Source organism: Podarcis melisellensis (genome assembly GCF_964234715.1).
Source record: "Podarcis melisellensis genome assembly, chromosome: 1".
NCBI classification, from domain to species: Eukaryota; Metazoa; Chordata; class Lepidosauria; order Squamata; family Lacertidae; genus Podarcis; species Podarcis melisellensis.
The window spans coordinates 76,538,353-76,552,234 of NC_138528.1; the positions used below are offsets into that span (position 1 = coordinate 76,538,353).

Below are 13,882 nucleotides of genomic sequence, written 5' to 3' on the forward strand. Positions count from 1 at the left end.
TCTACCTTTTTGGAGAGGTGGAAGGGGGGATAGAGCAGGAGCGGCCGGGCTGCGCTCGAAAGAGCCTTTGAGGACAGCGCGCGCCAGCTGCAAACAGCAGCTGCCTCGGCGGCCGCGCGGGGAAACATCTCGCGGCGCGCGCCCGCCCCTGCCGGCACCGCGCGCCGCTTGGGACCCGGCCTTCTGCCGCTCCTGCGCTTGCTACGTGCGCACTGACACTGTCCTCATGGCAAAGCCCAGGCTGGGCTGTACCACTCGGCACCCCCGAGGAGGGGAGGGGCGGCCGAGGGGAGCCGAACCGCGCCAACTGAGAAAGGCGGCGGACGCGACGCCGCGGGCTCGACCCCGCCCGGCCCTTTCGCCAGCCGCGTTCCTGGAAAGGAGCCTGGCCGGCGGCAACCATTGCGGGAAAGGGAGCGGGGGGGGGAGGGAGGCGGGCGGGCGGGAGGAGAGCGGCATCGACGCTCGGGCAAGTACAGTTGGTTCCTCCCTAAAGTAAGGACGTGCAGAACCGAACGCGCCGCACCCCGCGCTGTAACTCCCGGGGCAGGGCGAAGGAGGGAGCTGCCTAGCCCCGCGCGAGGAGGGGGTCACCGCCGATTGGCGGGCGCGGCGGGAGGCGTGGCTGGCCGGCAGCCGGGCGCAGCCTCCATTGGCGGACCCGCCGCGCGACGTCACCAGCCTCGATTTGCATGTAGCCAGGGCGGGGTAGGGGAGCGAAAGAGAAGGCAGGTTGCGCGGCAGCGGCGTGGGCTGGGTAGCGCAGCGCAACGCCGGGAAGGAGAAGTTTCCGCTGCCGCTGCCTCTGCTTCGCTCGCGCTCTCCCTCCTGTCCGTGGAAAGTGGGCAGCGCAGGCTGCCGAAAGGAGCCCGAAGGAAAGTGCCCGAGGAGAGGCGGCGCCTGCGAAGTTCAGGTAAGTGGGGTAACTAGGGAGGGAGGTGGGTGCTGGGGCTTCGGGGCAGGGCTTGGTTTCCGGCTGGGTGTTTTAAGGTTGGGCGCAGTTAAGGGAAAGCATTAAAAAAAAAAGAGGGGGGGACAGCATTTCTTGGTTTCACTTTCAGCGTGCGGCATAGATCATCCCCCCCCCCTTTCCCGGCCAAGTCAATTAAAAGGCGCATCCGTGCTCAGGGAAGAAATTAAGTCGTCAAAGCCAAATGTAGATGTTCGCCGAGGAACGAACGGAAGCAAGTTCGTACCAGGTCATTGACAGTCCTCGATTCCCCCCCCCCCCCAAGCTCTGGGAAAGAGCTCTGAACTTCCATTTAACTTTTTTCTTCCCCTTCTTAATATTATTTCGAAACGCTTCGTTGCCTAATGAAATTGCAGCTGATCCATTGAGGAGGAAAGAAGCAGTTTCACTTTTGTCGCAAATTAGCCGGTCGATTAATTGGTCGGCCAGGTTTCCACACTCGCTCCGCTTCAGGGTGTGCAAGGAAAGGAATGGGGCTTCTTGCTTCGTTTTGGTTTGCGATCAGTATAACTTGATTCTGAGCAGACTTGCAAAAAGGGGTTTCGCTGTTCGGTTGCCTGTGCTTGTAGAAACACCAAGTGGGGCGGCGGAGGATGTAAGTCAGTGGGTAAAAGTGGCGGCGGGGAATTGTCCTCCAGGTGGAAACGGAACTTCCTTATTGCTCCAACTTCTACAGCAAGATCTCTTCCTTTCTTTTCTGTGAATTAGCTGGGGGGTCTGACTGCACTGACCTGTTTCTTCCAAGTTGACATGTTGTTTTGTGTTGGGTAAGTGCAGTACAGAATTAAGCAAAAAGTGGCCAAAGGGAGAGACTTCAAAATGCTTGCAGATGACGCCTTGCCCTGTGTGGTAGAAAGTCCCTCTGGTGTGCTCTGCATCTGTCTTGCACATGTTGGAATGGCCCAGGGGTGTTGAAACAGAAGCTTTCTGGGCTTATTTTTGTATGTGTTGAAATAGGGGAAGTAGTGTGGCCGAATATATTGGGGCTTAGGGAGTGCTGGTGGTGACTCTGCTGCTGATCTATTTCTTGTGTATTTCAGATCCATGTTGGTAGGGACAGGGGTGGTGGTAGTGGGGTGTCTGTTGCTGACAGAAGAGCCAGCCTGCCTGTGGTTGGTCTAACTCTCCAGAAGCAGGTGAGCCACTGACTAACGCACATTGTGCTGCTAGTGCCCCCACTGTGCGTGTGACAGCGGCTAACCTGCTTTTCGGGCATCACTATGTCTCCTCCTCCTACCTCCTGCCCCTTCCCCAAGAAGAAACAACGCATTGGAGCCTGGTGACTTCTTCCAGTCTGAGTGCAGTTGGAGAAAAGAATTCTTCAAGAGCTGGACATCAACCACTATCAAGCTTGCACGTCCATGGCTGTTGCAGAAGAGCAGAGTTGACGTTTGCACACTCATGGGCATGTATGCTCCTTCCTTTGAGGATGTATGGAAGACTCAAAATAAAATGTGTTGGATCCGCTATTAAATAGGTTGTGTTTTCCCTCGGGAAGGCGTGCAATTGGCAAAAACTACTTGGCTTGGACTCTCTTGGGTTTTCCCATAAAATCAATGAAGTGGAATGCATACAGAATGAAGCAGAGCGCCATGTGGGAAGATAGTAAATGTATGATGGTCAGTCTAAGGGATAGAACACCCTTGCCAAAATAAAATAAAATTATACACTTCTAAAAAGTTGCTTGGTGGAGATTGTACTGAACCAAAGAATCTGCCTCCTGTCACGGTATAGTAATGAGTGAGTGAGTGAGTCATGCAGTTGAGAAATTACAAGTGTGAGGGGCGCTCTCTGATCTTCTGAGCATCAATTGCAACCATTCTCTCTCTCCCCCCTTCCTCAGAGATCTTTGTGGTTTTTTGCTCCTTTCTCCACTTACTTGTCCTGTAGGTGCAGATCAGGACAGGACAAGGGGTTAAGCAATGGCCTGTAATCTCAGACACATGGACCACTTAAAAGTCCTTGGCATATGAGACCACCGCATTGCTGAAGCTGGTCTTATCTAGGTCAGATGGATGAGTGACCCTCTCCCACAGAGCTATCTGTGTGCCACCTTGAATTCCATAATGGACGAAAGGCAGGATATAAATGTAGGAAAACAAACACTTACAAGCCTCTCTCCTGCATGAAAGGCAGAAATGCAGTTTTATGTGCACTGTCAGGGTTTTAAACTGATTGGCCATGCAGGAAAGTATATTTACAACTGCATTTCAGGCTTCTTTCATTTTCATGAAACCTGCGAAGAGGTGTTCTACCTGAAGTGCTTTTTTTGTTTTTCAGCCTGCCATTTTACATTTTTTACATTTTCCCTGCAGAAAAGTGATGGGAGGAAAAGCTTTTTCAATTTCACCAATATTGGGAACAGCTTCACCCACTCTTCCTTTCCCTGCTACTCCATAGCTGCTGCTGCTGCTGCTTCAAGAAAGAGAAGAGGGGAGTTTCCTCTTCAAAAGGGCATGTGGGTGATGCACACTGATTCCCCCCCCCCCCGAACTGTCAAGGCCCTGTTTCCCTAGAGAGCAGAGAAAAGGACAGTAAAGAAAATAGTTGAGCAAGCTCGGAGGATATCTGTAGGGTTGCATCATAGTCTAAACCAGAGCAAGGTGGAATAGGCAAATGCCCTTGGGGGGTGTCTTCTCCCACGGCACCTGGGATGGTTATGGTATAACATTTAAAGAGGTGAAAACACAACCTGTGAATAGTGAAAATGTGGCATTAACAGGTGAATATCATTTTACTATTTGTGTCCAGTGGAAGGAATCTAGGATGGCCAAATTATTACTTTTTTATGTCTGGCTATGAAATAATTTTGCTTGAAGGAAGCGTTAAAATTTTCTTGTAGGTCATTCTGTTCATGATGTAAAAACTGCCAGATTACCGTGGTTTTGTATCACTTCTGTTGGTTCTGTCTAACACTAGTTTTATGTGCAATGTTGTACAATCATTATTCTATTCCTCCTAATCACAATCTTATTAAGCAGGTCATTGCACTTCTTCCCAACTAAAATTGTGAGGGAGATGCTCTTGGCAGTGATACCTAAGGAATCCATGGTGACAACTGGAATTTGGACCCAAATTTCCCTAGGTAGTCAAGCAATCCCCTTTTTGCATTGGCTCATTGTTCAGATGTGTTTATTTTCACAGTGAGGTTCCAGGAAAATGAAGGTGTAGTTACTGACAAAGCAGTATGCAAACACTAAAGGAGATGCTATATATGCCTCCCCAGCTATACAAATGTGGAACCATAAAACTGCTTCAAATATTAATTGTGTACTAGCCCAAAGAGCTATGGTAGTGCTCAACGTCCTGCTAGCATGATTTGTGGAATGTGTATTGCCAAAATAGATATGATTTCCTTACATATACTTTGCAGCTTCTGATTGTAACACAGATCTATCTACCTGGCCTCTGTAGGTTAGGTTAACAACATAGTTGCCTTAGTTTAATTCAGATGCCCAGACAGAAAGAAAAGCGATACTGACAGCTGTTGGTTGATGAATGTTCTTAGGTTGTCTTTGGTTTGTGTGCTGTGCTCCTCCAGACTCTGGAAGTGCCCCAGTACACCTTACAATGTACACCTCATTGCAATTCACTGGGTGTCTTTTTCATCAGAGAGATTTTGAACTAAGTAAGCTAGAGGGAATTTCCTAGAGAGATGTGTCTTCTGCAGTACCAACAACATAGATGAAATGGCCAGCTTTGCTTGTTACCAATTCCCTCGACAACACACATATACTTCTGTCTTATAGGCAGGCAGGCACACTCATCCAGGCATGCTCCTCAGTTGATATACACATCATCAAATAGCATGTGTGAATGAGCAATCAAAGACATGAAATAATCTTATCACCTCATTTTAAAAGAAGTCAGTGGAACTGGTTTACATATTCAGCTGTAATCAAGTGATGTATGTGAATGTGAGAACCAGCTTTAGTGATGAAACCTAGAGAAATATTCATTATGTATTAACGTGATCCTCTAAATGAAAGTGGATGACTTCTTCGAACAAAACGGATCCATTAGCCACCAACAATCAACTTACCTATAGTTTGTTGTTCGCTCTCAACTTTACAACTGTGTGTAAATTACCTATACGATACTGCTCAAAATAAGCAAGATTTTATATAGCATCACATTCACTATAAGGAAGATTTACCTTTTTCAGTGTACCCCACCAGTAAATTTCCCATTGCAATGGCTCATGAACTCGTATGCTTATCTGTAAAATGGGAATAATTATGACCTAATGCAGGTTTGTGGCAAGGCTGAATAAGAGTTTGTAAAGCATTATATAACATAAGAAATTCATCATATAATCTACTGGAAGGTTGTTGGCATTGGCAAATATCATTTGTCACTTCATCTTTGTCATATTGTTAAATCAGTAAACATTTGCAACCAAAATGTGTGTGTGTGTTACTTTTGGGGTGGAAATATGCTTTACTATGAGCCACATTTGATAATCCTCAGTTACTCAAAATGAGCTGACCTGTAGATATGTACAGGAACAATAAGAAATAGTCCTCATCAAGACTATGGACCCTAGAGATCTCAAGAGGACCTTTAATGCTAAACAATGCAAACTGTGCACATTTCTGATGAGAAAAATCAATTTATTTGTTGTGAATCTCCCCCCCCCCCCCCAACATAGGGCATGAATCTTAAATGGTAACTTTCAGGTATTTCCATTTTGATGAAGAATGTTATGGGTTAAAAGTCAAATTATCTTAATTTTGCTTTGCTACCAGTACATACATACTGAGAATTGAGATCCATGGTCGTGCATGATTAAAACATGTAACTATGAAAGCAAAGATACCAGAATTCAAATGCAAGCTACTTAAGCAAAGTATGAAGGCTTTGCATTAAAAAAAAATACAAGATCAGATGCTCAAGTGCTGTAAAGTTTTGCTAAATATAAAATAACCAAGCACATAGGAGAACAAGTCTTGCTTACACAGCCAGCATAACTTCTGCAAGGGCGAGTCCTGTCTCACAACCGATTGTAAGTTATTTGGTAGTTTTAAGTATACTGATAGTTGTTTCAGCTTGCAGAGTATACTTGGACTTTCAAAAAGACTCCTGAGGTAAGCTTAGTTGAGTAAAAAGATGCGAGGTCCTGTGATTCAAGGGGACGGAGCAATTCCCTATGAGGAAAGCATTCAGGACCTTTTAGAGAAAAGGCAAGGAAGTGGTGACTTGCATGCATGCAAGCAAGGAATTGTTCATGGCTTGGAGAAAGTGCATGAAGAAAAGTCTGCCTCCTCAACACTAGAACTCGGGGACATCTCATGAATCGGAATTTTGGAAGGTTCAGGACAGGTGATAATACCTCTCCAAGCATTGGTGGCCATCTACTTAGATGACTTTAAAAGAAGATTAGACAAATTCATGGAGATAAGGCTGCTAGCTACAATGGCTGGGCTGTGCCTCTAGTTTCTGAGGCAGTAAAGTTCTGAATACCAGGAGTCAGAGACCATAGGAGGGAAGAGTGGTCTTGTGCCTGGCTCCTGCTTACTGGTTTCCCACAGGCATCTGGTTGGCCACCGTGAGAACAGGATACTGGATGCATTGGCTTGATCCATCAGGCTGTTATGTTCTGATGCATAACACTATTCGATTGGAGAAATAGCCACGATGGTACTGTAGTGCTGTAAGAATTGCCAATGAAGGCCGTTTAACTTCATAAGAATGCTTTTGACTAAGATACAGTGGTACCTCGGGTTAAGAACTTAATTCATTCTGGAGGTCCGTTCTTAACCTGAAACTGTTTCAAACCTGAGGTACCACTTTAGCTAACGGGGCCTCCTGCTGCCAGTGCTGCGCAATTTCTGTTCTCACCCTGAAGCAAAGTTCTTAACCCGAGGTAATACTTCTGGGCCAGTGGAGTCTGTAACCTGAAGCGTCTGTAACCCGAGCTACCACTGTACTCTGATTTATTATTATTCTTCCTTTTGTCATTTTGGAGAAGGCAGGTTGAGACACCCTGCCCTGCTCCTAATGTGCGCCAGAGTCTCTTGACTATGCCAGTGGGATCCTAGAAGAATGTAAATAGCATTTGGGGCTGAAAGCAGTATGTTTCTGAAGCACCGGAAGAGCACATGTTACTTTCACATCAATGTAAGCAGAGGCTTACATAATGCTTCTTAAAATCAGTTGGCAGGAAATTCCACTGGGATACAGAACTTGCTCATCCAGAAACAGCCAGAATCTTTTGATACAGAACAAGAGCCACTGAAAAAATAATAAGGCGAATCCTAAACTCTTGTCTCCCTGCTATTAAGTGTCTGTTGCATAGGACATGCGCCCTTATGGATTTCTTGGGTTTTGAAGTTACACTGCTTGACTCATTTGCAGTACCCTAAGCATGAGACTGTTTGAGAGCAGCTTTGCTTATCTGGATGGCCTGGTGTGTGTGGGTGTGTTGACACAAGGCAGCGGCAGAGATAACAGGCTTGTATTGTGTGTTACTGAGTCTTACTTCCCTGATTGAAATGCTCTTGTTTAACTTGTTTGCAAGCCATCTGCCCAAAGATGATGAGCCCTCTTGGCTAAGCAGCCCCTTCTAGTATATAAAAAACTCCTGTTTGCACATCACCTGGAAAGGTGCTGGAGTCAGCCAGGTCTCTTCCTCCTGTACTTTAGACCTTGGATTTATGTAACAGGCAATTCCTGAAAGAAGACTTGGGAAAGCTGGCTGCAAGAAACCCAACATACAGAAATTTGCACTGCTGCTACATAGTCTACCTTTTGGTTTGTCCTACATTACACAGGAAGGCCAAGACACACATTCTTGGCCGTGGTGGGCGCTCTCTGGTCTTCCAGATGTTGCGGGACTACAACACCCATCATCCCTGCTGGCTGGCTGAGGCTGATAGAAGGCCAACAGCATCTGGAGGGCCACAGTTTCTCCTTTGATTGTGGCCTCAATTTCAACTCAGTATTTTGAGTTCTGGACCTTGCAGAAATGGCAGGTATGTAATACATGGAGGTGCCCAGCTGGCGAGGGAGGAGGATTAAGCTGGGTGAGTTGGAAAAGAACTTGTTTCTGCTCTTGAACTTCCATTTTCAAATTTTTCTAGCTGCTGCAGGAAGAGCAAACTGGCCACCTCCACATAAAGAGCAAGCAGCATCAGGCAACCACCACACTTTATAGCATGCTTGTTCTCTGTAGGGTTCTTCTCTCCCGTTGGCTAGATTTCCCTCTGTGATGTGTAGGGAGATCTGTTGGCCCTCTCTTCCCCGCCCCGCCATATCTCCGCATTGTGTTTAGTAATGCTGGCATAATGCGTTGCTCACTGCTTCCATGAAATGCGCAGCTTACTGCATTGTTTACTAGGAAAGCATCGAGCGCAATAGAAAGTGACTCTGAAGTCTGATCGAATCTGAAATAAGCTTACTAATGCTGCTAGGAACTGATGTTTGCCATCTTAAAAAACAAAACTAAAAAACAACCAAACTGGTGACTTTACCCCTCTGGTATGACTTCATCAGCTATTGGAAATTACAACATATCCACCCATGTGATGTTGCTGCTCAGCTGTTCTTTGTCTAGCTGGCGGGGGGGGGGGGAATGCCTGATGATGCCCACAAAGAGATGATTTGAAATCCCAGCTTGCACTATGAAAATTCTACTCTGTGTAAAGAGAGCAGCCCTTTGATTGTTCATTAAAAAAATTTTTTTTTCTTTGAATAAGGAATGGCTTTTGAAGAGGAGACACCCCCTCCATTCCCCATACTCCCTCCTTCACATACATAAAAATCTCCTCAGGCTCCATCTGTGTTCTTCCTGGTATCTTTGGGGCAGCGCAGAAGCTAAAATCATATGCTGACTCTGTACAAATTATTAAGCTTCTTGTAGCAGGAGGGGATCCAGTTATGAAAGCAGAAGTAAACTCACCTCCTGCTTTGGCCATGATTCCTTCCGAAGTATGGCTCCCATTAATCTTGACCAATGGTTATGGTGCTGAGGCTGATGGGGATTGGAGTCCAAAAACCACTGGAGGGGACCACTTTGCTGGGCATGGAGTTCAGTGACCACTGTGAAGCAAGGATGGTGACAGGGAGAGGACCCACGAGAGGTGTCCTTCCTGCACCACTTGCAGTTGCCAACCCAGTTTCCTTTACACAAGGGTTCATCTTCTAGAATGCTGCAGCAGCCTTTGTACTTCCTGCTCACAAGATTTGGGAAGTTAAAGCTTGTTAGAATGGGCTATGTAGCTCACAGTTCTTTGTCAAGATATATCCGTCCACCATCCAAGGATGTCATCTTTTTGTCCAGACGTCATGTATCCCAGAGGATGTATTTAGATGCCAGCTAGCTGTATGCATGATTATTTCCAGGTATGGCTGGTCAAGTGGGATCAAAATGTCTCACAGGGAAGACTCGCACATGGAATTTGCACAAGATATATATGCAGCAATGACTGCATATATAAATAGTTATTCGTTAAATAACTATGAGGTTGAATTCTCAAATATGAAGCAGAACTATCTCAAACTGGAAATTGTGGATGTTAAAACTTGTGAGGAAAATAATGTGTTAAAAAATGGGAATGATTTTCCAGAGCATAGTCCATTTGAGTCCTAACAGTAAAAGAACGATACAAGGCTTTGTCATAGTTATGTATGTGGTTGTAAATGCCTATTTTACCATTGAGTTTCCAGGATGAAGAAAAGTATTAATCTGATGTTGCTTATTAGGGCCTTCACAAATCTAGGGCAGGATTTTGGAGGAACTGTGTTGCTTCAGTGCTGAGTTCCAAACAGGCGGACTGTTGCTTTGCCTGAACAAATTTCCATGCTAGGAGGCAAGTGGCAAGCCCCATCCCTCTTAGGAACTGTGTGACAGAAGTAGAAAGCTTGGAGCATAACCGTTCTGCAGCACTAGGCCTTTCTCGTTTTTGGCTGAGCATTCATCCCAATACTTGGCCCAGTGTAGAAAGATGGCGGGGGCGAGGCACGTTTATCAGCTACCAGCCTTCCCACCAATAACATTTGCTAATAACAATGCCTTGTAGAGGCTCTTGTGGAGTCTTGTCTCCTTTCCCTTGTGATTACTAGCAGTGAACAGCCAAGGGCATTCTGCTCATGTCTAACCCAAAGCACCCTAGCTCTTAGCCTCAGTCAATTAAATCCTCTGCCTTACCAGGCTTTGAAATTTTAATCTGTGATTTGCGAGTTGCTTAAACAAGAATGGCTTGGAGCTGCTGGTCCTCTGACCCATTAATTAGACTACGGCTTCTACTGAAGTCACAAATTTTGACCAAGAGGCAAAGTGGAGAGGAGAGGCCTATACTGTATTATGGGAAGTTCTGAACACCCGTAGAACTTTTTCAAATGGCTTGTTGTAAATGGCTTGTTCCATTGGGGTTTCTAGAATCAACAATGGATGGAAACTAAGGATGAGCACATCATGGACTGCAAGTAAAGTGTTGCGCTGGAGCACCTCGACTTTGGCTGCTGTGGCCGATGCCCACATGGAGAAGCACAGTTGGGCTTGCTGCCGCAGAATACCTCAAGAAGGAGCCAGCTGAGGCACTCAGGGCTCAGAATCCTGCTCAAGCCCTTCCTCCTCACGATCTCCTCTTCATTTTCCACACCATGCTTAAGTAATAGTTTGTTGTACGGTGGCCAACAATTCCTTCCCGCTGCTCTGTAGTGGTTGGGGGGGGGACACCAGAAGCATCTCCCGTGTAGTGAGGAGGCTTCTCCTGTCAGGCATAAAACTTTAATCAGAAACAATCAGCAGCCTTGAAATGGGAACAGCAAGCTGCAGAAGTCAAGTCATCAATAAAATATTAAATGGCAGAAATGTATTATTGACGCCACCTCTGCGCAAAGCTCCCCCCCTTTAAAAACCACACCCAAAGGAGGAATGTAGAACATGGAGATGGCCTGCCTTTTTTGTCATAGATGCGCAGATGCTTTTAAATGAGAGCATATGCCCAGCGTTCATTGGCTTTCAGGAATAATAACCATCCATCTAGCCTGCTACTGGTGTGATGAAGTGAGAGCAAGAGATTTGCGAGGCCCACCAGCTAAGGAAAGCTCTTTAACTTGACTGGTGGCATGTCACAAGAAGTACAGCTTCCTCTTTACATAAATAGCAGAGCAGAATGGCTTCAAGATGCTTGGGGCTGAAGTGTTTCTCTCTCTCCCTCTGCCTCTCTGCTAAGTGAAGGTATCTTGTTTAAAGGTGATACTGGGCAGAAGCAAAGTGATATTCTACATTCTGTAGAGCAGTCTTCCCTAACCAAACTGAAAGAACGAGAGGAGAGGGCTGCTGTAGAGAATTTTGGGAGTAGGGTATTTGTGGAGGTCTTTCGTGTTCTTCACTGAGATTCTCTCCTACCACTAACATTCACAAGGTAAGACTGCAGTAATGGTATCCTGGGCAAAAAAGGCCCATCTCCCTGTTGAGTGGGGTAGTCTGGCAGCAGCGAGAGCTCCCATGTGCCATTTTGGAGCCCTTGGAGTAGGTTTTTTTCTGGACTTTTGGCTCACTGATGTCCTCTTTGGGCTCTGAGGAGGGTCTCCTCATGAGGCACAAAGACTTTCAATCTCCCTCCCGCCATTCCAGGTTAGAATTTATTTATTTATTTCCCAGCACAACTGGCAGAGACGCCTGTGCCTGTGCTGTTTCTCATGCCAGAACAGAGGTATTCAAAGGTATTTTATCCTTCTTACCATTGTTTATGTGAACATATGCGTCTCTAACTTCCCCCAAACATCATGTGCAGGTGTTTCCCTGAGAAACTAAATTCCAAGTCCACCCAGAAAACTAAATATAAGTCATCTACACGCATATTCAACACTCATTTTAAGTTGCAGCAAGCCTTTAAGTCATCCCAGGATGAAGGTTGCCTACATTTCTAAAGAAATCTGTGTCCCGTCTGACCCAACACGGCAAATAAAAATGGTTTGTAGCAGAGTTAGCTGTTTGCAAACCAAATCCAATTAGCTGGCCATTGGCACCATTAAAAATGTTGGTTTGAGGATGTGTTGCAGAATGTTCTTGTTTGTACAATGCCTCTAAAAGATAAAACAGTTTAAAAATAAATGTCAGTTTTAGACTTAGTAAAGCTTTTGCATGCATAAATTAAATGTCATAAAATATTCACTGTCAACGTACTATTGATTAGTTGTGATGAGGGGGTGGAAATAGGTGATTACCTTCAACTAATTTGTGTTAGGTATAGGAATGCAGGTTTTTGAGCGGCACAGAATTCATGAGCAGAGAACTAAGGTCTGTCAGTTTCGGGAGGGAGATTCTCTTTAGTCTTATGTGGGCTTACAGGAAAAAAATTAATACCATTTGCAGGAGACCTGAATCAGATCCGGACTATGTTACTGGGGGCACAGAATCCTTTGCAGTGCAGACCCCTACAACTGGACTCCTCAGATGCTGTGTTAGTGTTAGTAGCCCATTGACTTCACAAAGCGTACAGGGAAAGGGAGAAAATAATCTCTTTCATGGAGCCAAAACGGACACATCTTGCATTCTGCTTGGCCCTGGTTCTATTTTTTTTTTTTTTTTTTTTGGACCAAATGTCATCATAAGGCACCAGCAGCCATTATTCTATGGATTTTATTAGCATATTAAACTCAACTGGCTTTGCAGCTATTCAGCTTTGTTTTATAGCTAACCCACAAAATCTCCTAGACAGCAGCAAGAGTAAAATACTAAGTAGATGGCAGTAGTGTAAACACCACTTTCAGACTTCCCTGACTGAGGGAATTTCAGAAAGGCAAAATAGTAGCTATAATATCCTGAAGGGTTCGTTAACAAATCCTGTCCCATAGGACAGATTTGAAGTTGATTTTACTTTCTCTAATTTAGAGGATCCCACCCACCCCCCAGGCAGGTAATGTCTATTGTGCTGCTGCCACAACAGGTTAGCAGAATCCATTTTGTCAGAAATCATTAACACTGCAGCCAGTGCTTTTTCTGGGGGTACTCAAGGATATGCACTACTAGCACCTCCCCTCCCTCATGTTGAAAGTGTGGCACTTATTATAACAACTTCATGGTGCATACAGGGACATAGTTTTTTCTAAACAAAAAAATCACTGACTGCAGCCATCTCAAAATGCACACAATGAAGGAAAATTAGACATTGATGTGATGTTTTCTTGGAATTTCCATATTACTGGGGATAAAGCTTTCAAAAGTTAAAATAAAATAAAATAAATGTCATGGGGGACAAAACACATGGCACATAATGTGGACTCTATCCTTGGCAGCTTACGAATACATATGAGCAGAAGCCCGTGATGTGTGCTGTTAACCATCAATACTTTCTGTGACATTCTTTACAAAGAGTTATTGAGCTTTGTTTCCCACTGCAACAGCAATGGAGCTGTAGGAGGGTACGTGTAAAACAAGACGGTTTTATTTCTAGAACAGTTTGATGGGCTGGATCGATAGTCAGGAATTGCAAGCATCTTAACTGTCTTGCGTGCAAAAGCCAAACAATGTCATCAGAAGCTGACTTGATATCATTGGTGGAGTGGCTCAGTGGCACTGTTCTTAAAGCAATTTATCCATTTGATGTGCTTACAAAGGAGATTATTTTGTGGGCCCTATTTTGAACTGGAAAAGCAGTGTAAAGCACAAAGGGATGATCCAACACATTGCAGGACACTGTGGAATTTGAATGGCTTATATTTGCCTCAAAACAATCCAGGATGGAAGGGCTATGCAGACAGGAGCATGCCCAATTTGCAGTAGTTTGTACTGAGTTGTATGGTTTCAGCTGGGAGACTTTGAAGTTTTTCTCTTGCTCCTGGCACTACTACCAGGGATGCTTACATACTTCCTCTGACCCCATTTGGTATGATACTTGCGGTGATCATTAGAGACCATACTGTTTTCAAGTGGACATGCTAGGATTTGAGTATGGGACAAAG

General features: G+C 45.2%; 1 long non-coding RNA gene across 1 annotated transcript; it reads left to right on the top strand.

The window, feature by feature from the left end:
* Window positions 1-744: 744 nt before the first annotated feature.
* LOC309378946 lies at window positions 745-5,374 on the top strand. Its single transcript, XR_014172302.1, has 2 exons — window positions 745-913; window positions 2,011-5,374. It is a non-coding gene; the product is annotated as an uncharacterized lncRNA (long non-coding RNA).
* Window positions 5,375-13,882: the final 8,508 nt, after the last annotated feature.